Source organism: Falco naumanni, chromosome 7, assembly GCF_017639655.2.
Source record: "Falco naumanni isolate bFalNau1 chromosome 7, bFalNau1.pat, whole genome shotgun sequence".
Taxonomy (NCBI): domain Eukaryota; kingdom Metazoa; phylum Chordata; class Aves; order Falconiformes; family Falconidae; genus Falco; species Falco naumanni.
This window is the reverse complement of record NC_054060.1, coordinates 70327589-70339739: the sequence shown is the minus strand read 5'-3', so window position 1 is coordinate 70339739 and position 12151 is coordinate 70327589. Positions and strand designations below refer to the sequence as shown.

Sequence of the window (12151 nt, the reverse complement as noted above, 5' to 3'; positions counted from 1 at the left end):
TCACTCTGGGGGCCAAGCCATATCTACGCATCCTAAGGGGAAAGCTTACTCCTTTTTGTGAATTAGCCTGAATGCAGTAACTGCTCTCCCCTAGCTGGTGACACGTTCAGCAACACGTCAGACGGGCAAAAAAAATTAGAGCCTTCAAATGGAGAAAGAGGTGCAGTGCAGACACAGGCATTACCTTTGCTCACTTTTGCAGGAAGCCTTTAACCTTATCATTGGATCATACCTTCAGGATTGGTTTGGGTGGTGTTTTCTTTTGCTGGGTTTGTTGGTTTTTTGGGGGAGTGTTGGTCGGTTTGGTTTGTTGCTGGGGGTTTTTTTTGGTTGTTTTTTTGTTTCAGTTTGTTTTTTTTTTTTTTTTTTTTTGGGGGGGGGGGGGGGTGGAGCTTGTTTTAAGGAGCCAGTTCCTTCTGTAATCTAGTAAAGCTACCCACCAACACCAAACACTTTGCTCAAATATAAGCAACTGAACAACGACAGCATGTTATTAAATAACATTAGCAGATAAACCACGGCAGTACCAACCACATTTATAGCTGCTTGGTAACCACCTGACTGACTAACACAGTTCAAATGAAATGCAGTGGCTTTGAAAATACTTCTCAGGCCTCAGCATAAAGAAAACTTGCAGCTCACTGGATCAAACCTGTCCAGGCAAGAGGTGGACTGATTCAGTAACAGCTTCTATTACAAATACCCGTGCTATCACAACTGATAAACAGCTGACCACCAAAACAAGGAACTGCTCAGGGTTTGGTATTTTTCTGTTCTCTTCTTGTTGGGGGGCTGGGATGGGGCTGTTTTTTTTTTTTTTTTTTTTTTTTTAATTAGGAAGACCAAAAGCGGAGTCCAACAACTGGAAGATTAGCTGATGCCCTGGATGTGGTCCAGGGCACCACAGAAATTCTGAAAGGGGAGAGTCATAAATTTTTCTATAATTGGCAGCTTTCCTCAACAGTTTTCTCCCTTCAGGGCACTTCAGGACAGCATGCTGGGCTGTTTACAGTTTTGGAAAGAGCATTACACAGCCCAGCCTCAAGCCTTCTACTTGCTCTGTGCCAGCTCCCCTCGAAGAAGCCTTAAGAACTCCCAGCCTCAAAGCAATACAAGCTCACTTGTAATTGTCACTGTTACAGATGCTGAACCTCTAGAAAACTGAAGTGAAGCAGCAAACCGGTAATACTTCATAGTGGTGCAGGACTCCATGAAAACACTGACAAAAAGATAGGGAGAGAAGAGGAATAAAAAGCACATTCAAATCGCCATACAGGAAGGATATCAAGATATTTTATGCATCATGCAGTGGTTTACCAATCCAGTTAGAACCTCTACCACTTTACAGAGATGGTGGTCCCATCTCTTAACATGCCCTGCCTCCCCCAACATCTTTGGTGCTATTCATTTTGTGGAGATGCGGTACCACCATTCTGGAAGCACAGCTGGCTTTGATACAAAGAATAGTATCGAAAGTACTACCTCCTGTTATTCAATTCTTGATTGGGAAAAGAAGCTATTTCATGTGGCCTTCAGCTCTCAGACTACAAATCTATTACCACTCCAAAGAACTTCTTGGCTGCATGCTGAGTCCAAGACTAAAAGCCTTTCCTGATGTGCGTGTACAGAAACAGAGTAAACAGCTCTACCAGTGTTTGAAAAGAAAAAAGCTACCATCAGTAAATGCTATTTATAACAGAAGTTCTATCCAAGAGACACAAATGTCCCAATGATTTCAGACAATTTTCTGCCCAAAGAGGTCTCAAGTGACTGATGAAGAAAGAGGCAACATGAAGTGAAATATAAAAGCTGTCTCTGGCTTTGCAATCTGGGATCCACAGAGCGGATGCATGTATAAGCTGCCCTAGAAAAGACCAAAGGGGAGAAAAGCATGCGCTGGTGGTTTCTGTCTCAAAGTCCCTTCATCAAGTTTTAAGACTTCCCAAATGCATTGACTGTAAAATGGATATAATCCACACAGGTTATGGACCAGTGCAGGCTGTATACTTTGTATTAAAAGAACACAGACAGGGAAAAAAAACCACAACCCAACAAAACAAAAACAAAAGTGCTGCGAACAATGAGGCACGCCACTGACCTGCAAAACCACAAGCAAACTTGTCTCTAGAAAAGACAAGAAACAGATTATTAGTACTCTGAACTATCCCAGCTCCGGCCGTGGGCCTACCTATTGTGTAAGTCAGAAACTTCTGCTTTCAAAATGCCTGTTCTCAAGCAAAGTGTCCAGCACTAACAACAAAGCATGCCGTTTCATTTACTCCAAATTAAACTGCAGTTTCTCAGGCTTTGAGTATCAGCAAAATGTTAAACAGTTCAAGAGCATTTTGTATTGTATTTAATATGCTTTAGTCATTTCATAAATATTAGCAATAATTTTAGCATTCCCACTATTGTACATGTGGGTGGGTTCTCCAGGAACGATCAGAAGATCATCAGACAGGTGTGAAGAGAGCGTAGCAGCAGTACAGCCAAACGCTTTACCTGAATCCACCACCAGCGATCCTCACCCAGGCTGTAGTCACAAGACATGCTATTTCCTCAAAGCATTTTCTACAACAAATAAGTTTCCCTTGTGTTTTACATAGTCCAATTTTGAGGCAAACTGCTTTATCAAGACGCCTGTGTCTTTCAGAAGCTCAAAAGAGCAAAGAAAAGATTGTGCATGTTGAAGACAGCCAAGCGGTCATCTTGCCAGTGACTGCAGACTACACAGGCCCTCCTTCTGGGACAGCAGCTTCACTGACACAGCAATAAAACCTGGTTCTGAGACCCACGGACAGGAGATTTCTAAGGACAACCCACATGCCTAAAACATCATTTGGAATATATGTGAGCAGTCTCATAGCTCCAGGAACTTTCTAGTTCCCTTCCTTGTTTACACTCCAAGATTTCCCCCCCCCCCCCCCCCCCCCACTCTGCAACACAGAGATTACAATGCTAACATCTTCCTAAGCTGCATGGAACCATGCCACATAAGAAGCCCCAGAAACACTATCCCAGATAGAAGACCTGAATTCTACTAACAATTTCATTAAAAATATTGATGCAATTTATACCAAGTGTTGTGCCATTCCCACTAACCTTTTTCATGTCTCTACTTGAAAGACAGATCAAAATAAAAAAGTTTATGCAAAACCAAAACAAAAATGCTGATTTGCCCTCTTTGCACTGCATCAACTCAGCTAACCAAGCAAGACAACGCAAAGAGCCCTAGTTCGGTAAGCAACCGAACTACGTAGCACTGGAATTTGAATAATGCTATAACAACAACAAAATCAGTAAAAAATGAGTGACATGACTCATATCCAGATTAGTTCCGCAGATCAAAGCTTAAAACAAGCGTTGGAAGAACCAGACTACATTCAGTGTTAAGCCACCAGGCCACACGCATGTCTGACAATGTACCTGATGAGCATTAATTTTCCTCAAACAACATGATTTGTCTTCTCAAATTTGTGGTACTTCTACATCAGCTGTTCTCAGAGGTTCTAGCCCTTCTTGGGTTAAAAACAAACAACCCAGAAAACATTTTGCAGACACAACTAAGTTATCTTGCAGCGATATCTCAATGAACAGAAAATTGGAAATAAAGCACTGGAATCTTTGAACAAGGCTAACCCACAAAGTAAAAAGTTCACAGAGGTGTAACAAAAGATTATCTTAAGCATGATTAATCAAAACAACAAAAAATGCAAAACCAGAATCCATTCTTTCACTCTGCTTCTAATTCTGTATCCTTGATTATGGTTTTAAAAAAGCAAAAATAACTTAATTTAAGACACCAGAATCATGTAGATTCCTGACATTAGAGCACACCCTTCAACTACGTGCCCCTACATATGGAAAAAACACCCACTAAAAAAAAGCTTCAGGAGGAGAGAAAGTAAGTTTATGATGCAACTGTGCAAGAGTCCAAAACTAATACCATGAAGCTGCTTTCATCACATAGCCCTGGCTTTAGACTTCAAAGTTATAAAGATATTCCCCAAAGTATTATTCCGTAAGCTGAAGTTTTCCCTTGATTAAGGCCAGAGAGCTGTGGAAAGTAATTCCAAAGCACATCGTCTACAGATGCACTAGATACACTGCTCTAAGTTGCGTCCACACTCTAAGCACTTCCATATAAATCAGAATAGGATTCCTAAAGAAAAATAACTTGCATTAGTGCTTCATGATTAAAAAATTCAATGTCATGTTTCAAATTGGAACTATAAACAGCTCAGGAAATTCAACTACATTACAAAGATGTCAACAGTACATTGCCACTTTAAGATCCTATGCGACTGCAACAAGGAGCTGACTGCTATTAGAATCGTAATTTGTCTTCCCAGTCTGGATTAAATGAGCTATAACACTCTTAAGAGAATTTTTCGGTCAAAAAAAGTACATTAAATTGCTAGTTATTTATGGCAAAATGATGAAGTAGTGGAAGAGAAATGTGCAGGTACCAACTCCTAAAGGTCAGAAAATGAATAGTAAACGTAAAAAGGGAAGTAATAAAAATAAAACTAAGTGATCAGCTGTGTCTGGATCCTGACAGTTGCACTTACCAAGGAGAATATGGAGCACTTTCATGACTATTATTACAACTGCCACATAAACTTAATGAATTCTCGAGAAGAGAGAGATTCGTTCCAATCCAGATGACAGGAAGCGAATAAATATAATTTCACAAAGCTGTAACGTAAGACAAGCAGCTGAACTGAGATCCAGAAGATGAAGAGTTGGTTTCCCCAGCTCTCTACTCAGACCATGGCATCTTTTGCCAAGTAGTGTATACACAGCAGGAAATGAGGGGCAGCGAGAGAGAAACAGAGCTACACAGAATTCAGATTAACCTCTTAAGAGAATTACTCTCACTTGAGCAGGAAAGTGAAGGCATCTTCAATTCAAAATGCCAGCATTTACATTAGAAGTCACATCAAGGTTCCTCCAGCTCGAGAGCCACAGCCAAGTGCCCCCTAGTGAAATTATACACCCACGAGAAATTTGGGAGCACAAACGCTACACGGTTGCAGAAACAGCGTCGGGTATCCACAAGATAAAGACAAAGTTGTTTATGTGTTCAAGGCTGCGCTCAAGGCACGTATACCTTATCCAAGTAATAAAGAAAAAGCAACTGGAAGCAAGAACATATTTTAAAAAATGCAGTTCATATAATTTCCTGCTCACATGGAAATAATCAAATAAGCTAACAAGCCAAAAAGCAGAAGTGATCTACGCAGAAGCCGAAGTCTTCACACACAGATATATCAGAACTAAAGAGGTGGGAGACAAAGAAGATTTAGACTCTGACAAAGAAACATAGCCAATTCTTGATGCCCTTTCCCTTCTCGGCCTTGGACTGAGGCTGTGGGAGAAATATAAAGCGAGAGGAGAAAATGTCCAAAAAACAGGTTGGAGACTCCTCTCAGCAATTCTGCGCTGCTCAAGGTGGAGAATCCGTGCTGCGTGCCGGGAAGAGGGCAGCAGGAACCACCACCCTGCCAGGACAGCCCAAAAGACCTCACAGAGCACTGAAAGCAGAGCTGGGCGAACACAGATTAGGAGCACGCTCAGGCCTGGCACCGCGTTGTCCCACCCGCCTTCAAACAGTTTACAAAAACTGGAGATAACAGTTATTAGACAACAATCCTCGTCAGAGTTCTTACCAACCGACCCTAAATCCTGAGAGGCAGACAAGATCTCTTGTTTTAAGCAACCCAATCAAGGGGTCTTTCTTTAAGCAACTATCATTTAACAACTTTCCATCAAAATATCCCTAATACTAATCCTCTTCCGCTGCACATCACCTTGTTATTGACTTTTGAAAACCACAAATTTTTTGTCCTCAACTCGTTAATATTTTGTGTCTATCACCGTCCTTGCTAGGTTAGCGCAAGGCCACTAACACCGAAACACACAAGGCATGCCCTGTATCAGGTGTCCAAAAATACAAACTCAATAGTGTGTGTGGGGGGGGGAAAGGTGCCTTAATGCCATCGGTATTAATAGCACGAGTAAGTATTAACATCAGCAATAACTTGTAAGAGCCCTGAATTCAGTTGGCTTGCTAACCATGGCATAAAAGATACTAAAGTTACTTTCCAGAAGTTCCATAAGAAATTATGACACAAAAAAAGGGCGAAGTATTGAAATGCCTAATTTGTGGCAAGGGAATAGCAGCAGACTGCATCATCACCTGCCTTCTCTACAACTCGTTGTTACAGCTGCGCAAAAGTTAGAAGTGCTGCACAGAAAATGGAAGAGTAGAAAACAACCAACAACAATCCAGATGGTCAGTTATGACTCAGAAAAGGGCAAAAGAAAGAAAACTAAGAAGAAGTCATCGGCAAAGTAAACACTCAGCATCAACTCCCCAGCAGCTAAATCTGAAAAGGCAAGTCCAGACATTTGGATTGAAATATATTCTTCATGCCAAGTATTACAAAAAACCTAAATGCTAATGGACTGCTGTACTCATTAACATCCACGCTGCCGCAAAGCAACAGATGAGTACAAGATATTTGTAACCGCTGAAACAAACGGACCAATTTGGAAAAAAAAATAATAAAAAAAATAGTTATCTACAGCAAAACCAGGTACGGACTACAGAATGAGTAAGCAAGCTACACCGAAGAGTTACGAATGTTATAAACTGCACTTCAGCAGCCTTCCAGAACACAAACAAGCGTTTTAAATTTAGCAGAGAATCTCAGGTACTGCTGCCTACGTCACCCATAAGACATTCAAATCTGCCCGGATTTAACCTCGTACCACATTCTGAAAACTGACCCAACAACAAAATTAAACAGTCCGGTACTGGATTGGCAGTGAGCATTACGTTACCGGCAGGTCATTCCTAGGTCCCATTTTAACATTCCCATTAGCAATTTGAAAGAGGATGGGAGTGGCAAAGGCGAAGAAGCCAGATGACATTTGCAGAGGACACCAAACTGGGTGGAGCAGTAAACAAGGACAAATACAAAAAAAGAGATTGTTTTTCTATATAAAGATCTAAGAACATTTCATAGAGAGGAGAAAATAGAGCAGCACCGAGCACTCTTGCTGAACACATTCATACAGCTGATTCTCCAAGGACTAGCTTGCCCCTAAATAACAGCTATCGTTGCATCGGTCTCCTACACCAGAATAATCCTGTAAAAGTGCATATCGGGAAAAATTATTGGTAACCACCTAGAGCACCTCTGGAAGATGGAACACCAGTTAGGCACAGGGGTTCTGTTGCAAACATTATTTTCCAAAGGCAGCAGAAACCACAGCACCGACACAACCAGCAATCCCAACAAACTCCAGGACCACCCCAGAAACCCACGCCCCGCGGGACGAACACCGGCGGCGGGCACGGGGGTCCCACCCCCGGCGCCCGGCCGGGAGCGCTCGCAGGGGGGATAATCCTGCGCACAAGCGCGTTCCGCCAGACGCGGGGGAAACCCGAAGGAGAGCTGGGGAAGGGAGCGCTCAGTTCCCATTTTGTTCGGCTGAAGCCGGGAAACAGCGACAGCACCGACTATCGCCGAGCAGCAGCCCCAGAACGCGGCCCGGCCCGGCCGCGCCGGAGGGCGCACGGCAGCACCGGCCCGCGGGAGCCGAGGGGAACCCCAGGCCCGGGTGTAAGCCCCGGTTTCGGGGCGCTGAGGCGGGCAGCTCCCCTCAGAGCTTCCCCCCCACCCCCCGTTCCACCGTCGCGGGCTGCACCCCCGCCTGCGGCCGGCCCGGGGCAGCGCGGGGAGCGGGGCCCAACCGTCCCCGCGGCGGCCTCCCCGCTCCCTCCCGCCGCAGGCCGCGGGCCCGCAGCGGCCAAACAAAGGCCCCAGTAGCCGGCCCCGGCCCCTCCGCCCGCCGCGGCCCTGCACGGGCAGGTGCCCGACACCTTCCGGGGCGCCGCCGCGGGTCCGGCCGCGCCCGCCCGCCCGGAGCGCGGCGGCTGGGCCGGGCCTGGAGCCGGGCCGGGCGCGTAGGCCCAGAGCCTACCTGGTGCGGAAGGGCCGGGGCCGGACGGGCGGAGCGGAGCCGGGGCCAGGGTCGGGCCCGGAAGGAGCGGCCCCCGCTGCTCGGTCGTCGCCGCCGCCGCTCCGAGCTCCGGCCAGGCGAGCCAGCCGAGCGCCGAGCCGAGCCCGAAAAGCGGCGCCGAGAGCGGTACCAAGGCCCGAGCAGCCGAGGCTAGAACGCCGCCAGGCCTCGCCAGCCGAGTGACGATGTCGTCCACCGCGGCGCGGTTCTTCGCGCGGCCGCCTGGGGGCGACAGAGAGCAGGCGAGACCAGTCGAGCGCGGAGGCGCGGCGGGGGGCGGATGGGAGGCTGGCGCCGGTGGCGGGCGGAGGCGGGGCCGGCAGGCAGTGGGGACGGCGGTCGCGCTGCGCCGGGCACCCGGCCACGGGAGGAATCACGGCGTGCCGGCCTGCCCCCCAAAACCCTTCGGAGCCGGGCCGGGCTGCGGCTGGGCTTGGCACTTGGCACCGGGGGGGTTGGCCCTGGCCCTCGCCCCCGGGCGGGGAGGCCGCCGGGGCAGCACCCCGCTCCTGCCGGGCCTGTGCCGCTCACAGCACACCGGCAGCCCGCCCTCCACACCTACTGTCTGTCCCTTTTGTCTTTCCCTTCAGGCTGATACAGAGCGGGAAAAAATGTAATTAAAAACAGGCGAGAAAAGAGTTGGGATCAGAGTGAATCGCATTTAGAGAAAGTGAAGGGCAATCAGATGAGACACAACTGGAAAAATTCCTTTTTCTGCAACAGGACAGCATTAATATTTATTCTTATATATTAATCTCCCAACTTCACAGAGAGTGAAGCCACAGAACGTGTACACAGCCCCACCTGAAGACAGGCCCCCAACAGGGAGAAGCCCCACAGAGCTGCCCTCCACATCGGAGAGGTAAGAGCTTGCCAGGGAGGTGAGCTTGGATGTGGGAGGAAAATCTAAGCAAGGCAGGGCACTTTGCACCAGTAAATCAGCAAAGGAAGAGTCAAAAGGCCCAGACAGGTGATGTTTAGGGCTTGAGGTTTACTGCAATACACAGGATTGGAGGGAGCAAAGGCAGCCTGCAGCACAGACAGTCTTCAAGGAGGTCGGTATTTTAAAGGAAAACTAGAAAGGGCCGATGATGGGATTTTACAAGGAATTTAGTCAAGCAGTGAAAACTGCAATACCTTGGAGAGTCAGTCACTGTCATCCTCCAACAGATGACTGAAATTTATCAGATGTTGTATGGTCAGGGCAGACCTTATTTTTCAAAGCTCTGACAATATGCAGACTTTGTAAGTACTCTGGGATGTAGCTGGCAAGATGAGGTGAAAGTACAGAGGAGCCAGAAAGCAGAAAAGAGACATGACTCTCAGCTGTCAAATTTAAATATTACCTAAACCTGAGAGAAAAGAGAGAAGCCTAGATGAATTGTTTTGAAGGAAGCTGCTTAGGAGTACGTGGGGCAAACTGTTCTCTAGATGAGGAAGTTCCATTTCCCAAGTGCACTGAAGGGTACTGAAATCTGACTCAAGGAAAAAGAGTAGTTTTGAGCGGATTGGTTTTGTCTGGTGTGGCCTGATGCAGGTTTTGCCCAAACTGATAGGCAGTGAGATCAGTTTTGAAATTAAACTCTACCAAGGGTGACGGTGGCAGAAGGAAGACAAAACCCAGCAGCAAACATGTTCCGGGAAGTGCCTCCACGTTGAGTTCACTCTGGTCTCGGCACATGCTGAGAAGAGCTATTCATAGCATCAGTTGAGAAACTCCAGCTCGTTATTACGTGACAGTGTTTGTACCTACATGTGTCCAAGTCTCACTTGACCTTAGCGTCACCCACGCAGCTCATTCAGTGTCCGCTGGTGTTTACATCTAAAGATCAGTATTTTTAGCATAGACCGTCAGATATGATTATGAGCCATCAGGCCCTGTATATGGCAGCAACTCTTACCTTAAAAATATTTGGGGGGGTTTGTTTGGGTTTTTTTTCCCAGAAAACAACGCTTGTATGCTTCTTCCTAGGTGAAAGAACAGAGGTTTTCCCACAGTGAGCAACAGTAGTTCTTACATGATACCTCATGGGAAGATGTGTAAAGAAAATAGAATTGCATCTTCAATTGTTGTACATAATATTTTACAGGTCTCATCAAGGCTTACAAAAACGGTTGTGCATCATAACACATGCTTGGTTTTCTGCAGACAGTAAGCACTTACTGCCACTGCAAACCTGGCAAAACTGTATCTAATCCTGCATCTCCATCCTACACTTAAGAACATGTCCAATACTTTCTTATTCTTCAGACGTGGGGCAGGATCCAGGCTTATTTCTTTTAAAAGGACAGAACTGCTGTGCCAGATGGTTGCACTGCTACTTTAAGTAGCTACATTTTTGCAGCATTCTGCATCCCCAACCACTTTTGTTTCATTTACTGCCTAGTAAACAACATCTAAGAAACAGAATTTTCTCAGACTGCTGTCAAGTGACCCTTGGAAACACCCACACATTTTGGAAAGCAAACGTTGCCAGGAAACTTCCCAGTCTTGTGGCAGCAACCACTGCGTGCATTAGTCATCTTTTCCCACTGAACAGGTAGATTGCCAGCAGTGGTAGAGCAGCCTTTCCGTACCTCAGCTCCGATCTAGATGGAGAACTTTTACAATCGGTTCCATTTTTGTGACCCTTGCCATTTCTTTCACAGCAGCCAACAAGATAAGTAGTTTTCTGTCACGGCAGACGTATCTAGCAAGAACTAGATTTACACTCACTAGCCTATTTCCTGCTATCTGTTAAGTAACTGGCAGAGTCAAACATAGCTTAACATCTTCTCCCATCCCTTTGGGAAAGAAGAAATGTTCAGCCCTTCTTGACCTTCCAGCTACGTGCAAGCACTGGTGTGTACCAGCAAAAAACCAGACCCCTCCCAGAATGCAGCTGTCAGCTTTCAATAGGAATCGCTAGGTTCTGAGGTATGCAAAACTGCTTTTTTTTTTTTTTTTTTTAGCAAGAATTTTTACCTGCAAACAAAAAGGTAAATGTTTGCTTTGCTGCTCATGAATTCATAGCATGAGCCCACAAGGAAGTTTAATTTGTGTGAATTACTGTTTAAAAGTCAATCATAAGTGGCTTGGGTTACCAAGTGGCAAAGAATTGTTGCTTTGTAAAACAGTGCAAGGCTTACAGGCTTTACATCATTCTCAATTTCCCAAGTTTCTCCGCTGCTCTCACATTAGACATTGCTCTCCAAGTCAGGAGGAAGGGGAGTTTCTAAGCATCATGACAGTAAAAATTTAGCTATTAAATTGCATCTCTGGAAAGATTGAGAGAAGTTCAGAATACCGCCTGAAATGAAGAGGGTAAAATTTCTCCTTAGTCTTTACAAACTTAAAGAAGAGGAAGGGGCATATTTGCTCCATATATCCTCCCAGATGAACCGTCAGAAGCTTTCTCTCTGTCACAACATTAGCTAAAATGAGTAAGTAAAAGCTCCTGACGAATACGACAGGCTTCTGAGTCCATTGATTCCATTTGCTCGTACTCTTCTTCTGGTTGTTCCATGTGTCCTGTGGCCGGTGAAGACCACACGTCCAACCCGTGTTCCAGGGAGATGTTATGAAGCACACAGCAGGCCAGAATGATGTGGCTGGATTTCTCTGGAGAATACTGCAGGGTGCCTTTGGACCCGTCCAGGCAGCGGAAACGTGACCGAATGGTTCTGAATGTCTGCTCGATGACATTGTGAGTGGCAGAATGTGCCATGTTGTAACGATACTCAGCTGGTGTCTCAGGGATATGCAGCGGGGTCATCAACCACGTTCGGAGAAGGAAGGAGCTGTCACCTATTAGCAGTGGAAAGGAGGAGGACAGGTTACACACCTAGAATGAACCACAGATTTCAGCTCTTGACCCTTGATTTTCTGCTACTGCAGACACGAAATAACTTATATCTCTCACTAGAACAGGAGGCATGAGAAAGCGTGAAAGAGCAACAATAACACACATTTACAAATGTCACAAAACCCAAAATAAAGGCATTCAAATTTACGCAGGGAAATGCTGGAAGAACACAGAAGAGTTTGAAGATAATCCATTTGCTACATAACACAGCAAAAGACAGCTCGACTAAGACCCAACACAGAATTAAAAATTGCAAAATTCAGCCTAGAAAG

At 45.8% G+C, this 12151-nt stretch overlaps 1 protein-coding gene across 6 annotated transcripts in view; it reads right to left on the bottom strand.

Annotated features, from left to right (window-relative positions):
• Positions 1–8155, bottom strand: part of AMBRA1 (autophagy and beclin 1 regulator 1) — a 135555-nt gene extending 127400 nt beyond the window's left edge. For 2 of the 6 annotated variants that reach the window (XM_040600285.1, XM_040600282.1), the window contains exon 1: positions 7996–8155. The gene's annotated coding sequence lies outside the window, so the exon portion shown is untranslated. Of the gene's footprint in view, positions 1–184; positions 322–1121; positions 5718–7995 lie in introns of those variants that run through there. The other 4 variants (XM_040600287.1, XM_040600289.1, XM_040600284.1 and 1 more) reach the window with 4 other exon arrangements.
• Positions 8156–12151: the final 3996 nt, after the last annotated feature.